Source organism: Drosophila ananassae, chromosome 3R (genome assembly GCF_017639315.1).
Source record: "Drosophila ananassae strain 14024-0371.13 chromosome 3R, ASM1763931v2, whole genome shotgun sequence".
Lineage (NCBI taxonomy): Eukaryota > Metazoa > Arthropoda > Insecta > Diptera > Drosophilidae > Drosophila > Drosophila ananassae.
The window spans coordinates 27,005,860-27,018,233 of record NC_057930.1 but is presented as its reverse complement, the minus strand read 5'-3'; positions in this window follow the sequence as shown (position 1 = coordinate 27,018,233).

The following is a 12,374-nucleotide window of genomic DNA, read 5'->3' as shown; positions in this document are numbered from 1 at the left end:
AGAAGCTGGCTGGGCTGCGATGGGGGGAGCTTCTCTAATGATGGGGCTTATCATAAAAGTTTGTCGCGCATTAGGAGCCGGGCCTGGAAACAACAGATTGAAAAATAGATTAGGAGCTGGTTACTTCGAGGGGTTATCCTTACGACAAGGACATGCAGTCACATTCCTGCTCGAAAATTTGATTATTGCCGAGGCTCTGGCGCTCTTTTGTGGGAAGGCCACTGTTATTGTTCATCCCAAATGCAAGGATTAGGAAGGATTCGCTCGAGAGGCGGAGAAAGAAACGAGACAGCCAGGCAGGCAGGCAGGCAATCAGCCTCTGGTTGCTGGATTCTGGATTTGCGGCCTGCCAATATTTGCATAATAGATACAGCATGTCACCGATTTCCCAGCCGTGATTACAGCTTACGGATGCCAGGGCCAAAGCCAGGATACGTTTGCATTCCTCGGCTGTCGAACGGCCTGACTGACTGACTGTCAGAGGAAAGCCAGGGGTGTCAAGTGGGGAGAGAAGACAAAGCCGGGCCAATGCGATTGACGCGCGTAAAACCGGAGGACAAATCAAGTGGCAATCTACGGTTATGAGCGGGTTCCCATAAACACCCCACCCTGCCAGGCAGTCACCCAGCCCGGGGGCTCATGCATATGTAAATGGAGGCTTAGCCCTGGCTCTGCATGGTATCGGAGACTGGTATTCAGAGCACAGCGCCAGAAGGATGAGGAGCGACCTACTATATCGGGGATAAATGGCATCTGATCCTTACCTCCCAAGGACTACCATATCCTTTGTGGCTAAATGGCAGAAACTGGAAGAGTTAGCCCCTAAAGCGCTACCTATTTAAGCCCAAACACTGGCCCCATATCTTATCGCCTTATCAACGCAACATAACACTTCCACCGTGTAGCTATTCAATTAAAAGCGGCCACCCCTTCGTCCGGATGGCGTGTGAGCGGCCAAAGTGTACACTGGGGATTAATTCGAGGCCCGGTGCCGGACCAGGTGGGTCCTCGAACAGCCCCCGCCCCCACCCCCTATTGGCAGCCATTATCTTTGGTTTCGACCGGGGCTTGACCCCCGAATCGGCCTTCCGTGGAGCTCATTTATCCTGAGCTTTGTTGTTCTCGCATTCGCATTTGCTTCTCTTTTATGGCCTTTATGATGCTCCTTAATCCAAAGGACCTTAGGAGTGTTTTGGGCTGATGAACGGACACTGCCATCTGGGAAAGATACACTCTCGAAGGACTCTTCTCGGGGGTACTCGCTAGTCGAACCCTTTGCACTCAGCCCCACTCTTTGACGTTTTTTATTCGCTTTGTTCTGTGTACTGTGTTCTGTGTCCTGTGTTATCCTTGGAAAGATAAATGTTACATGTTTGCCTTGGCGCAAAAAAAGACCAGCCACCGGCCGCACTCGGGCAATGAAACAAAGCATAATAAACCATTAGCAGGTCGTGCATCATGGATCACGGGCCGGCCTAAATAAATCCAAGGCCAGAATCTCAATGTTGCGATGTGGCGGCTAATTTCGTGATTGCCTCGTGCTGCAAGTGGCAAGGCGGTCTCATTGGAGTCTCATCCACCTGCCACGTTCCATCCGAGAGCAGAGTCGAGATGGAAAAATTCAATTTCAGGACATGAAAGGACAGCAGAAACTTTTTCACTTTGCCCAGTTTTGAACTCATAATACAAGTGATTCAAGGATTCAAGGATTCAAGAATTTTTTAAGGATGCAATCTTGCACACACACGCCCCTTCCTGGCACATCCTTGCTCTCCATTCGTCCTGCCACTTCCTCGGCTCTTTTTTGCCCGCTTTTCCCATGTCCGAGGAGGAAGGAGCGACGAAATTTGTTGCAGATAGATTTAGAATTTCCGACTCGGTTCAAACACCAAAGGATACACCTAGAAAACAGTGTCCTCTTCCCAGTTTGCATCTCATTATTTTCCTCCTCGTTGTAGTCTCGTACAAGGGAAGCCTCTCTAGCAGCTCCTTGCAGTTCATTAAAGTTTCTCTCAGTGCCCGGGGCGGTGCGAACAAGTGCCCGGCTCGAGGATGCTGATTCTGGGGCTGATGGCTGCCTGGTGCGTGTTTCTGAAGTTTTGCAAATTGCGAACACACACACACTGGCACACACTGGCACAGTGGCTCGTCCTCGCACATTCATCAGTGGACAATGATAGATTAGCCTTCCGCCCTCCATCCTCCGACTCAGTCCTCCTCCCCGTTGGCATCCCGCACTTTCGACACTCTTTTTGGCCATTTCGCATGCGCTGAGAAAACTTCAATTGGCTGTGCGAACATTTCTTACAACAAAATTAAACTGTAATTGAAAAAGTCAATTAAAAAGTTTCGCATTTGTTCTCAATGAGCGCAGTCAGACACCGCCTCCTGCCGACTCCTGCCCACCACCACCAGCACCACCAGTGGCATGCACCACTATCCTCCCCCCCCGGGGACCAGAGCCAAGCGAAAACTTTACAGCTTTCCGCCCTGGCCGTTTACTGGCTCTCAGATTGAGCCCTTTGGTCCTGGCCGGATGGCAGAGTGTCAATTAGCGTAGAGTTCCTTATGGCCGGTAATTGCGGAGAGGGAACTGCATCGTAAAGGGACTGATGCGGGGATAAGTGATACAAACACTGTCAGGATCTAATATTTTAACCAACAAAGATGTGCTCTTCTAAGCAGGATTATCAAGAGGCTCAAAAGCCATGGCCAGGCTGGAAATGAAACTGCAGGTTGGCAGGATTAGAATTCCTCTCCATTGAATATTCTCCGAAATCTAATTGGATGTGTAATATGGGCCAGGCACTCTGGCAGGACATCGGAGGAGCAACCGCAGGGCCTGGCATGTGTCTGTGCTGGGATTAGCCTCTGACCGGTTCTCAAAATTCATAAATGAATTCAAATGCCCCCGATTTTAGCGCAGAAACCAAAACAGGAATGCAACAACAAGTTTTTTATCAAAAATTTCGGTAGTAATTGGGAAAATTGTTTCTCGGCATCACGCTGCGAGGAGCGGAGGCCACAACGACCGGCGGTCACCCTATCGCCTCCGCAGGAGCCACAAAAATTATACCATGCTGATAGGGATATAACGTAAATTGGACACGTTCGCCCGAAGGACGATGTACGAAGATGGATGGCCCCAGACCGGAAGTGAACTACATAAATAGCGAGAACCTTTGCTTAAAAATGCAACAAGCGGCGTCCGACAGTTTCAGTTTCCGTTTGAGAGCTTGCCCCAATCGATTGGAGCCAACAGTCCAAAAAAAGGAGAGGGTTTCGGCCAAAAAATACAGAAAAATAAAGGAGAGGCGGGCAGGAGGCAGCGAGGAGCGAGAAACGACTGGCAGCCAAAAATGCCAAACAAATTGATTGGAATCGAAAACGAAACGCAAACGAAAACGATTCGAATGATTGACTGGCTGACTGCCTGATGGATAGACGGACAGACGGACAGATGGACAAGCGGACGCGGGAAATATGATGGCTTATGGTGGCCCGGCTCCTGCTGAAATGTAACCCACAAAGCCAGTTGGACACGGCTCTGATTGCACTCGGCCACCGTCACCTTCGACTGACTGCCGGCGCAAAAAACATTTTAGCCAGAAATTTAATTTGATTGCGGCTCATGAATGAATGAATGAATGAATAAACGGGAAACGGACAGAGGACAGCGGACAGCGGACAGAGGACTACGGACAACGGACACATGGCCGAACACCATTCAATGCTTTTTGACGAATGCAATTACGCAACGGCTGCAATGCAAATTTGAGCATCACATCCCATCGATTGCATTTTCAGTTTCAATTGCTTTTGGAGGCGGTGGTTGTGGGTGATGGTTGTGGGTGATAGTGAGGTGGTGCTGGATGGTGGTGCTGTAGTGGTTGCTCCTCCGCTCCTTTGTTGCGTCGCTGCTCAGTCATCGAAAATGCATTTGGCATTATTTGCTGGCCGATGCCCGGAGGAGACATCCGGCGTCGTTCAAAGCGATGCTGCCGCGAATAGAACTGAATCGAGACCAGTTGCCTTGAATCGAATTGAATACACTGGCCTGTGTGGCACTGAAAACAAAGTCCAGCTCCTAAAGGACCTAGCTCCTCTTTAATGGTATTACAACCTATTCGATCATCTAGAGTGTGAATAATATGTCTGCCTTCTTGATAATAATTCATCCTTCAGAAGTAGCTGGTAGATACCTTTAACCAGACACTTTCTAGCCGTGCATCCTGCCCCACAATGGCACCGGTGACGGCCACCCGCAGCTCACAATGCAACTCATGCACCGCCGAATCGACAACTCGACGTGTTTATTCACTGCATTTCCTGTTGATATTCAACAAATGTCAGTGCCTCTCCTGTGCCCCTCTAGTTCCACCTTCTGCCAGTTCCTGGAGGAAGCCGGAAGCGCATTTGCAGCGCTTTGCCAGGGAGGCAGCCAGGCAGTTGGGCCTGGAGCGGTGCATTGATTTTCTCACTCATTGTTGGAAGCTCAGTGGGGGAACAATGAGTGCTGGCTTCTTTTGAAGGAGATCCTGGTGAGCAGCGGGCTCTGCTTTAAGGTTTAAGGGAACTTTAGTCGCCTCACACGCCAAAGACCACTTCCCAGTCCAATCCTTTTCGGGAGTTAACTTCATTTTCATAAATATTTCTCCGTTTGGCAGCCAGAGATTCAAGCTCTGGTGGCTGCTGCCTCGATGCAGTCGCATTTCCATCGCCTTCCTCCGCCTCCAGGCAGTGCCCCCGCCCTGCACCGCAGTGGCAAGTGCCTCAATATGGAAAAAATACAGAGCAGCGAGCTCTGGGCGGGCAGACTCCGAGTTAACCATAAAAAATGAAAACTAAAAATGTTTTATGCATGCGCAACCACAACAAAGCGCGTAAATGTCATTTCCTTTTGACTAAAAGGATACTTTGAAATTGAAATTGTGGTATTTTTCACAGAAACACACCAGCAACCAGTACCAGCACACCATCACACACTTCGCCAGCCCTCCGCCAGCAGCCTGCAGTCGGTCTCCCAGCTTTTCAGCTTTCCGCCACCAGCTCCATCCCGACTCGGCTCCTGGCCAGCCTTTGAAATAGTGGCCCGGATCGTTTTCGCTTTTTGCTGCTGCCGTTCGCCCTCAGTTGCAGGCGGGATTGTGCGATTTGAGTGGCAGCCCTCAAGACCCGATGTGGTCATATGGGCAGCCCCCTGCCCTGCCCTGGGGGGTGGGGCTTAGGCGACAGGACCCTCTCCGAAGGAGCAAGGTGGAACTTAAATAGCAGGTCGCATTTAAATACCAGAAACTAGGGAGCTAGTCTAGCAGTTCAATTTGTTCCAGCCTGTCGTGCTGATGAAGAATGCCTATTCTGGGGGGAGGAGGAATGCATTTTCCGACTGACTTCACAGGATGTGCCAGGATGTTAGCTGAAGCCCTCCTCCTGCCTCCTGCCTCCTGCCAATTATCGGCACTTGGCATTTGTGGCCCAGACAGCAGAGGCATGAATTATTATGCCGAAACTTTCGACTCTGATGCGGGATGCGCCAGGCGAGAGGCTGGGCGGAAGGACGACAAAGTTCAATTACGGTCAACAAATTGTTTCGCAATTTGAAAACACATTTTCATAGTTTTTCGTGGCCGCAAGTGGGCAGCTCCCTGGTCTACCGTCACCGCCACCTCCACCTCTAGCTGCAGGGAAATGTGGAAAATGAGGAAGTACCCCTCGCTTAAAGCAGGCTCTCCTCCGCCACAAAGTATGCCACAAATGAAAAAAGCAGCCGGGCCAGGCTCTTAATCGTGATTTGGGCATATTGCGTAAAATTGAATTTTCAAGTAACCGAAAAGTTGTTGAAAAGTGCGTGGGATTGGGCCTTAAAGGGAAGCGGCAAGGATATTCCTCAGTTGGCGACTTCCAATGACTGAAGGATACTTTGTATCCCTCTTCAAGAGTCCTGTGTCGCCACAAGGTGGACAATGGCCTCTTCCTTTCCCCGATGATGATAGATAGAGACATTCGAAACAGCCCCGAATCCTTGCAGATTGCAGAACGACAATTGCAGAGACTGACCTCCCCCTGCCGGCTACTGTGTTTACATGTTGTGCCATCCTGTGCCGAGTCCTTGCTCGCACTCGACAGCCTCAACTATTTGCCCAGACTTAATTGTGGCCCCGCCGGGGGAAAGCTGTTGTAGGACTTAGGGACGGGGCTTACACTCCAAAGACCTGGCTGTAATCCTCCTCCGTGCAACCTCCTTGGGGGCTGCAACTTCTGCGATTGCAACCGTTCCTGGCCGCTCGTCTTTCTTTGCTTTTCTTTGCTGCTGTTGTTCTGCTATTATTATTTTTAGGGAACACGTTTTTAATTTCATTTGAAATTCATGAGCTGCATCTCCGTTCCTGAAGAATTGGAGAGAGGAGCCAGCAGTGCAGAGGACGCGAAAGGAAAGCAAAGTCGCTTCTTTCCTTCCCCAAAGTTGCAATTGAATTCGCGTCGACATCAGGCAAATAGCTTTATTCCGGTCTGGCGCAAAATTCAATTTGGTTGGGCTCTCTTAATATGCGGCGTCTTAGGCATTGTCTCAGCCAAGCCTCTCCTCGGCCTGACTCGACTGCGGCCGCCGTAAGCGGATTGCTCGTCCTGGTTGCCTCCCAGTCCCAGACCCGGCAACGGCAACGGCCAGGTTTAATTTAATATTCATAAGCAGCAGTTAATGAAAAACACTTCAAGTCGTCAGGGGGCGGCCTGTCAGGATGGGGCATGTGTGGCAGGGCAGGGCAGGGCAGGGGCAGTAATAACATGCGATATTGCGCTGTTATAATAAAATGTCAAATATGTTTGACGCAATTTAACCGCAACACAATCTCTTCGATTCGGAGCTCCTCGAAACGCCACTCGACGACCCTTAAGGAGGCCAGAGTGGCTGGGGGAGGCCTCAGCCACAGCCTCAGGACCGGCAGCCGGCAGCCGTAACAACAATATCAGAGACGTCGATGGCCGTCGTAGCATAGCAGGTAAAACAGCAATTCCCGGCCCGCCACAGCTGCCCGGGAACAGGAGTCTGAAGAGCTTCAGCTGATGTTTCCGCTACCCTTTGGAAGGCACGAGCTTTAAGGTATAATGTGGGCGAGTGGGATTGTGCTAAGGATATACAGAAAGTTAGTCTCTTTCTAGAGTCAACTTCCATTTAACTTAAATCAACAATTAATAGACAAAATATTGTAGGGTGTTGGCCATTCGAAAGGATACTCCCTAAGCTTCCTATTGCTTTCGTCCTTATTGTTATTAGCATAAAGGGTGTACGTGGGCGACCGTGAACACTGAGGGCCGTTCCTGAGGAGACCCATCCTCCAAATCCTCCTATCTATTGATTTTCCAGCGCATTCTACCTTGCAACCGAAGACAAAGGCGACGCACGCCATTTTTTGCGGCCAACGAGATAGCGACGAGCTATCGGAGGCATGAGGACTCCGATGCATGTGTGTGCCAGAAAGGACCCGACAGGCGCCTTGGCAATGGATGGCCTGAAAAGGATGCCGAACAAGGAGGAGGAAACCTTGTCCCTGCGGCCATTCAGTCATCCAGCCAAGCCAGGCAACAGCTTCCGAGCACCCGAGCAGCAAAACAGTCAATAAAAGTCCACTTACATTTCTGCCGACATCTCAATTACTTTCTTTCTCTCAGGCACGAAGCCAAGACAGAAAGGATATGGGCCAGGAAGAGGATGTCCCTCCAACGACGGTGTACCTTTGAAGGAGGAGACCTGGTCTGCGTTTGACACTGAACCATTTTTCAGTCATAATTCGAATAGCATTTCGCAATTGCAATCGCCACGTGTGTGGCAGAGTGGGTGCGAGTTCATAAATATTTCAAGAATTCCTTGGTGAATTCGCAATTTCAGCGACAAAGGCTGCAGCACTTTAATTGATTAATTAGCGCTCCGAAGGGCAGGACTCGCCAAAGTGCAACTGAACTATTAATTCGTAATCGCACTTTAATGACAGGAATTTAACAGTGCGATTGAACATCACACTGGAAATAATCCGACGCGGGCCAGGAGCTGGATTAATGTATCCCAGACGGCATCAAAGAGGAGGAAGCCCTTGACGGGGCAATGGGACCACTGGGAAATGGGGAAACTCCCGGAGGAGCTCCAATTAAGCAACGAAAACAGGCAAACATTACGGCGAAATCGCTTTATTTTTGAAGTTGTTCGAAAACACTCGAAATGAACAAACGCATTTGAGCGTCTTAAGATGATTACGGGTCCAAGTCGGACCTCCCGACAGCCGGCAAGGCGGCGAGGCACAACAATGCCAAAACAATCCATTTTCCGAGTGGAACTGCGAGCGCGGATTTGTTTCGCCTCGGCGGGGATAAAGCGCAGAGGAAGAATATTAAGGAGGGAAGGCCCTCCCACAATGGGACGGCGAATCCCGTCAAGCTGGCATAATCTGCGCTCGGCTTGCTTATTTGCATAAAATAATTGAAAGGAGAAATTTTAAAGAATCAACAAAGGCGCCGGCCCAGTCCGCAAAGGGGAGCCAGCCAGTCCCCGCCAGAGAAACGCACTCGAGAAATCCCCAGAAAAGAAAGCGCCCAGCGAGTCTCAAAGAAGAGCGGTCAAGTGAGCGGGCGGCGCCAAGTAGTGGACTAATTACCCCGAAATATAGGGCCCCCAAAGACTAGGGTCTGGGAGAACACTGAGAACATTCCGAAGGACAACTATGATGGCTCTGCCAGAGAAACTTCTGATAAGGAACTACAAGAAATAGATGGTGGAATCAATAATAAAAAGTAGGACTAACCTGGTGGCCCTCTGAGGTAGTCCTTGTTCAATATCCTCAATATCCATGATATAGAAGAAGGTAACTTTTGAATCTAATACTCTATTATATCATTTAATCCAAAAATAGACAACAACCAATCCAAAACACAACTCAATCCTTTCAAAATCAACTCCCAACTAATGTTCATCATAATTCAGAGCAGTGGAAGTCCCAGGAGCACAATCATCCTCCCTCTGCGGGATCCTTGGCAGCAGCCATTGGCTCCGTTTTGTTTCTGTTTGTTTAATTGGGTCCACGCCGCGAGATCTTTGTTTGTCCGCCGTGGGAGCCGCGACTGTTGCCTTCTGCCGACTGACTAATTGCCCAGAGCCTCCCTGGCCAGAGGACCTCCGGCGGGGGACAGGAGGCGCCTTTCAAGTGTCGAGGCAAATCATTCACTTATTCAATTTGCAAACGATGCGAATTCGATTCGATTATGTTTCCGTTGCATCTGACCGACAGAAGGACTGCCTCCCGTCCGATTCCGTTTCTGATTCTGCCTTCCAATTAGTTGCAAAGAGCCACTCAAAGGGGTCCTGCGGAGGGGGGAGCAGGGTAGCAGGCGGAGCAATCCAATTGCTGATGCAATCTTCGATGTCCAATTGAATGGAATTAAATCGAGCATACTGGGGTAATAATAATATCCCGACTACACGTGTCCATCCAACGCTCGTTACGTCCATCGATGCTCATAATTGAGTTAAATCTGTGTGGGCGGCGTCCTGTCGTCGCCACTCGGGTGGTTGGTGGTTGGGTGGTTGGGTGGTGCAATCACTGCACCTGCTCCTCCTTCCTCCGCTGGCGCTTAATTGACAGCCGGCATTTAAATGGAATGCCCGGTGATGGGCGCCGGATGGATACGTCGCAGGATGTGCAAAATGTGATTTTATTGCCACGTCTAAAGCTCTTTCCTGGCATAGTTACTGGATGTTCGACCTCCGTCGGCAGGACTGCCAACATGGCTTCTGGCTTTTAACTCTTTCATGATGATCTTCCACTCTCTACCTCTAAGTAAAGAGCGCTAAAAGCAATTACTATACTATTATTAACCTATTGTTTATTTATACTTCCCGAAATCCCTGCTAATCTCCTCTCCATTCCGATATACTTTTCGGGAACCCTCAATATTTGATTACACCTCTCGCTCGTAATCCCAACTGGGCAGCACTGGAGCACTGAAGCCCGCCAGACAATTGTCGTTTCATCAACTTAATTGAATCTGCTGCCAACAACAGGCGGGTGGCAAGTGGCGAGTGGCGTGTGGCAAAGGGCGGTTGGCGGAGGGCGTGGCTGGGACAGGCCGGAGGCAGTGTTCAGGTGTTGCGGAGCACTGCTTACTCGGGCAGTGGAGCAGACGGGCGGGCCTGAAACCTCGGTAATTTAAACTCCCTGTCGGGAATTCTGGTGCGGCGCTCCTCGGCCTCGCTCCTGTTCCCCTGCGGAGGAAGTAGACTTCCACCAAAATAAGCGTCAGGTAAACGACATAACGCATACTTTTTTAATTATGCAAAGAGCCGGGGAGTCTCCGGGCCACCCGAGAGCTGATTGATTGCCGACAAGCGACGCTGCTGACAAAACAATTGATGAAGATGATGCTGAGTGGTCTCGCGCCCCAGCCCCTTCTCCCCAAGCCTGCTAATGGCTTCCAATCCCTCGGATTTCCCGAAAATCCCGGAATCCCTCCACTCGCACTGCCAAAGGGCTGAGCTCTCCGGCGGAACTATCGATGTCGCGGGTTTTCAGTCGGCAACAATAACAGCCATTAAACGTATTGCAGCGCTCCTCCAAGGGACAGCTGCTTTCCGGAGCCTTTAAGGACTTCAGGCACTCGACTCAGGCAGCGCTTTAATATTCTTCAAGAATCACGGACTCATTTCCTTTTCCTTGCTGGAAAACCCACGTAGAGCTTGAAACGTAAACATATTTAACAATTTAAGCAGGGCCGGGTCCTGCTTGTTGAGCAGGACGTTTCAAGGATTCAGGGATTCTGATTTATTGATTTCGGGAGGGAGAGGTATTAATTGAAGGCAGCAGGTGAACTGGAATCGTGGGGAGGCAACTGATTCGCACAGGGGTTCTCCACCAGGAAGCGGAAGTCCTTCTCAGGACCTAGTCCTGGTAATTTATAATTCAGATGCACTTTCCCGCTTTCCGCTAATCGACCAGACGGGTTCAGTGGCGGCTATCCAGATACATCAGTTAATCGCAACTCGAGTGCCTTTTAAGCTTTAACTTTCTGTCGAGGAGCTCCCACTCGCACTCCGCCAAGGATTCTCCTCCGCCGTGAATGCAATCGAACGGAATTCGATTTGCCGCGAGCACTTCGCTCCAGCCCCAGTTCCCAGTTCCAGCCCTGATTCATCCCTTTTCCGGCAACTGCTGACAAGTTTCGAATTTCCTGGCGCATCAATAATAACAGGCACTCCGTCTCGGAGAGGAGGCGGCAGGAGGTCGGGCCTGGCCGTGGGAGAAAGTCCAGGATGCCCAGATAGACGCGAGCTGCCTCGCCTTGGCTTCCTAAGTCCGCACACATCGCTGCACATTTATTTCCGGGAAATTAGGCTCAGCACGGTCCCACGGAGGATCCACATCCCATCCCCCTTCACCCTCGCCGAGCACGCCTACGAAGCCGCTTTTCCGATTCAAAGTTGACGTTGCTTATACGCCCCGACGACCCGGACGACCTCAAGACCCCGGGACCGTTGTCAGTGGGAAAACATGAAAATGATAACAGACAATTTATTGAGGCGAGGTTTCCCACACACTTGAGCACGCCGGACCACAGGAGTCATTGGTCCGCATTCCCTATTCCGGCCGGGCGGGCGCTGAAAAGTAGGCAGCACAAAGTGTACCCGCATTCGGAGGCGATTTTTATGGCTGCCACCGAGGGGGAGTGCCCGAGATTATTATGATTTGTCGATTATTACGACTGCCCCGGCCACCGCCCTGACTGGCCAATCTCAGTGATAGATCCTTTCCCAGCAGGCCTTAAGAGAGACCCTTCCACCCCTTCATTTTTGTGCAGTGCATGACTCGCGGAGCCAGAACCCATTCCACACACGGTCCCGGCTCTCGCTTCTCTGACAAATACGCCCCCGCCTCGCCAGTAAAGCATTTTGCATGTTTTTGATTTTTCACGTAATCCGGGGGAAGGCTGGTGACGAGACGACGGGAATCCCTCCAGCCTCCAGCCTCCAGTCCCTGTCTCCAGCCAGGGGTTGGCGACCTTCAGACATTTTTGGGCAACTGCAGAGCGAAGGCTGGAGTTCCCAGGCCGCCTTCAACAGCTTAGCAGCCCGTGTCAATAGCTCGGTGCGTGAGAATTTGTTGCCTTGCGAGCTTACGGGCCAGGACCAAAGGGGTGGGCGAGCCGGAGCCGGAGCCTGTGACTGTGACTGAGGCAGAGGCAGAGCCAGTGACAGGTGGCAGCGCTCACCTGGGCCACATACATCACTGACACGGCCGGATCTAGCTCCCTCTTCCCGGGTGACGGGTCAGGTTTAGTAGACAGTTTTATTTGCGCTGATGGCCATAAATATTTGAATTACAATATAATAT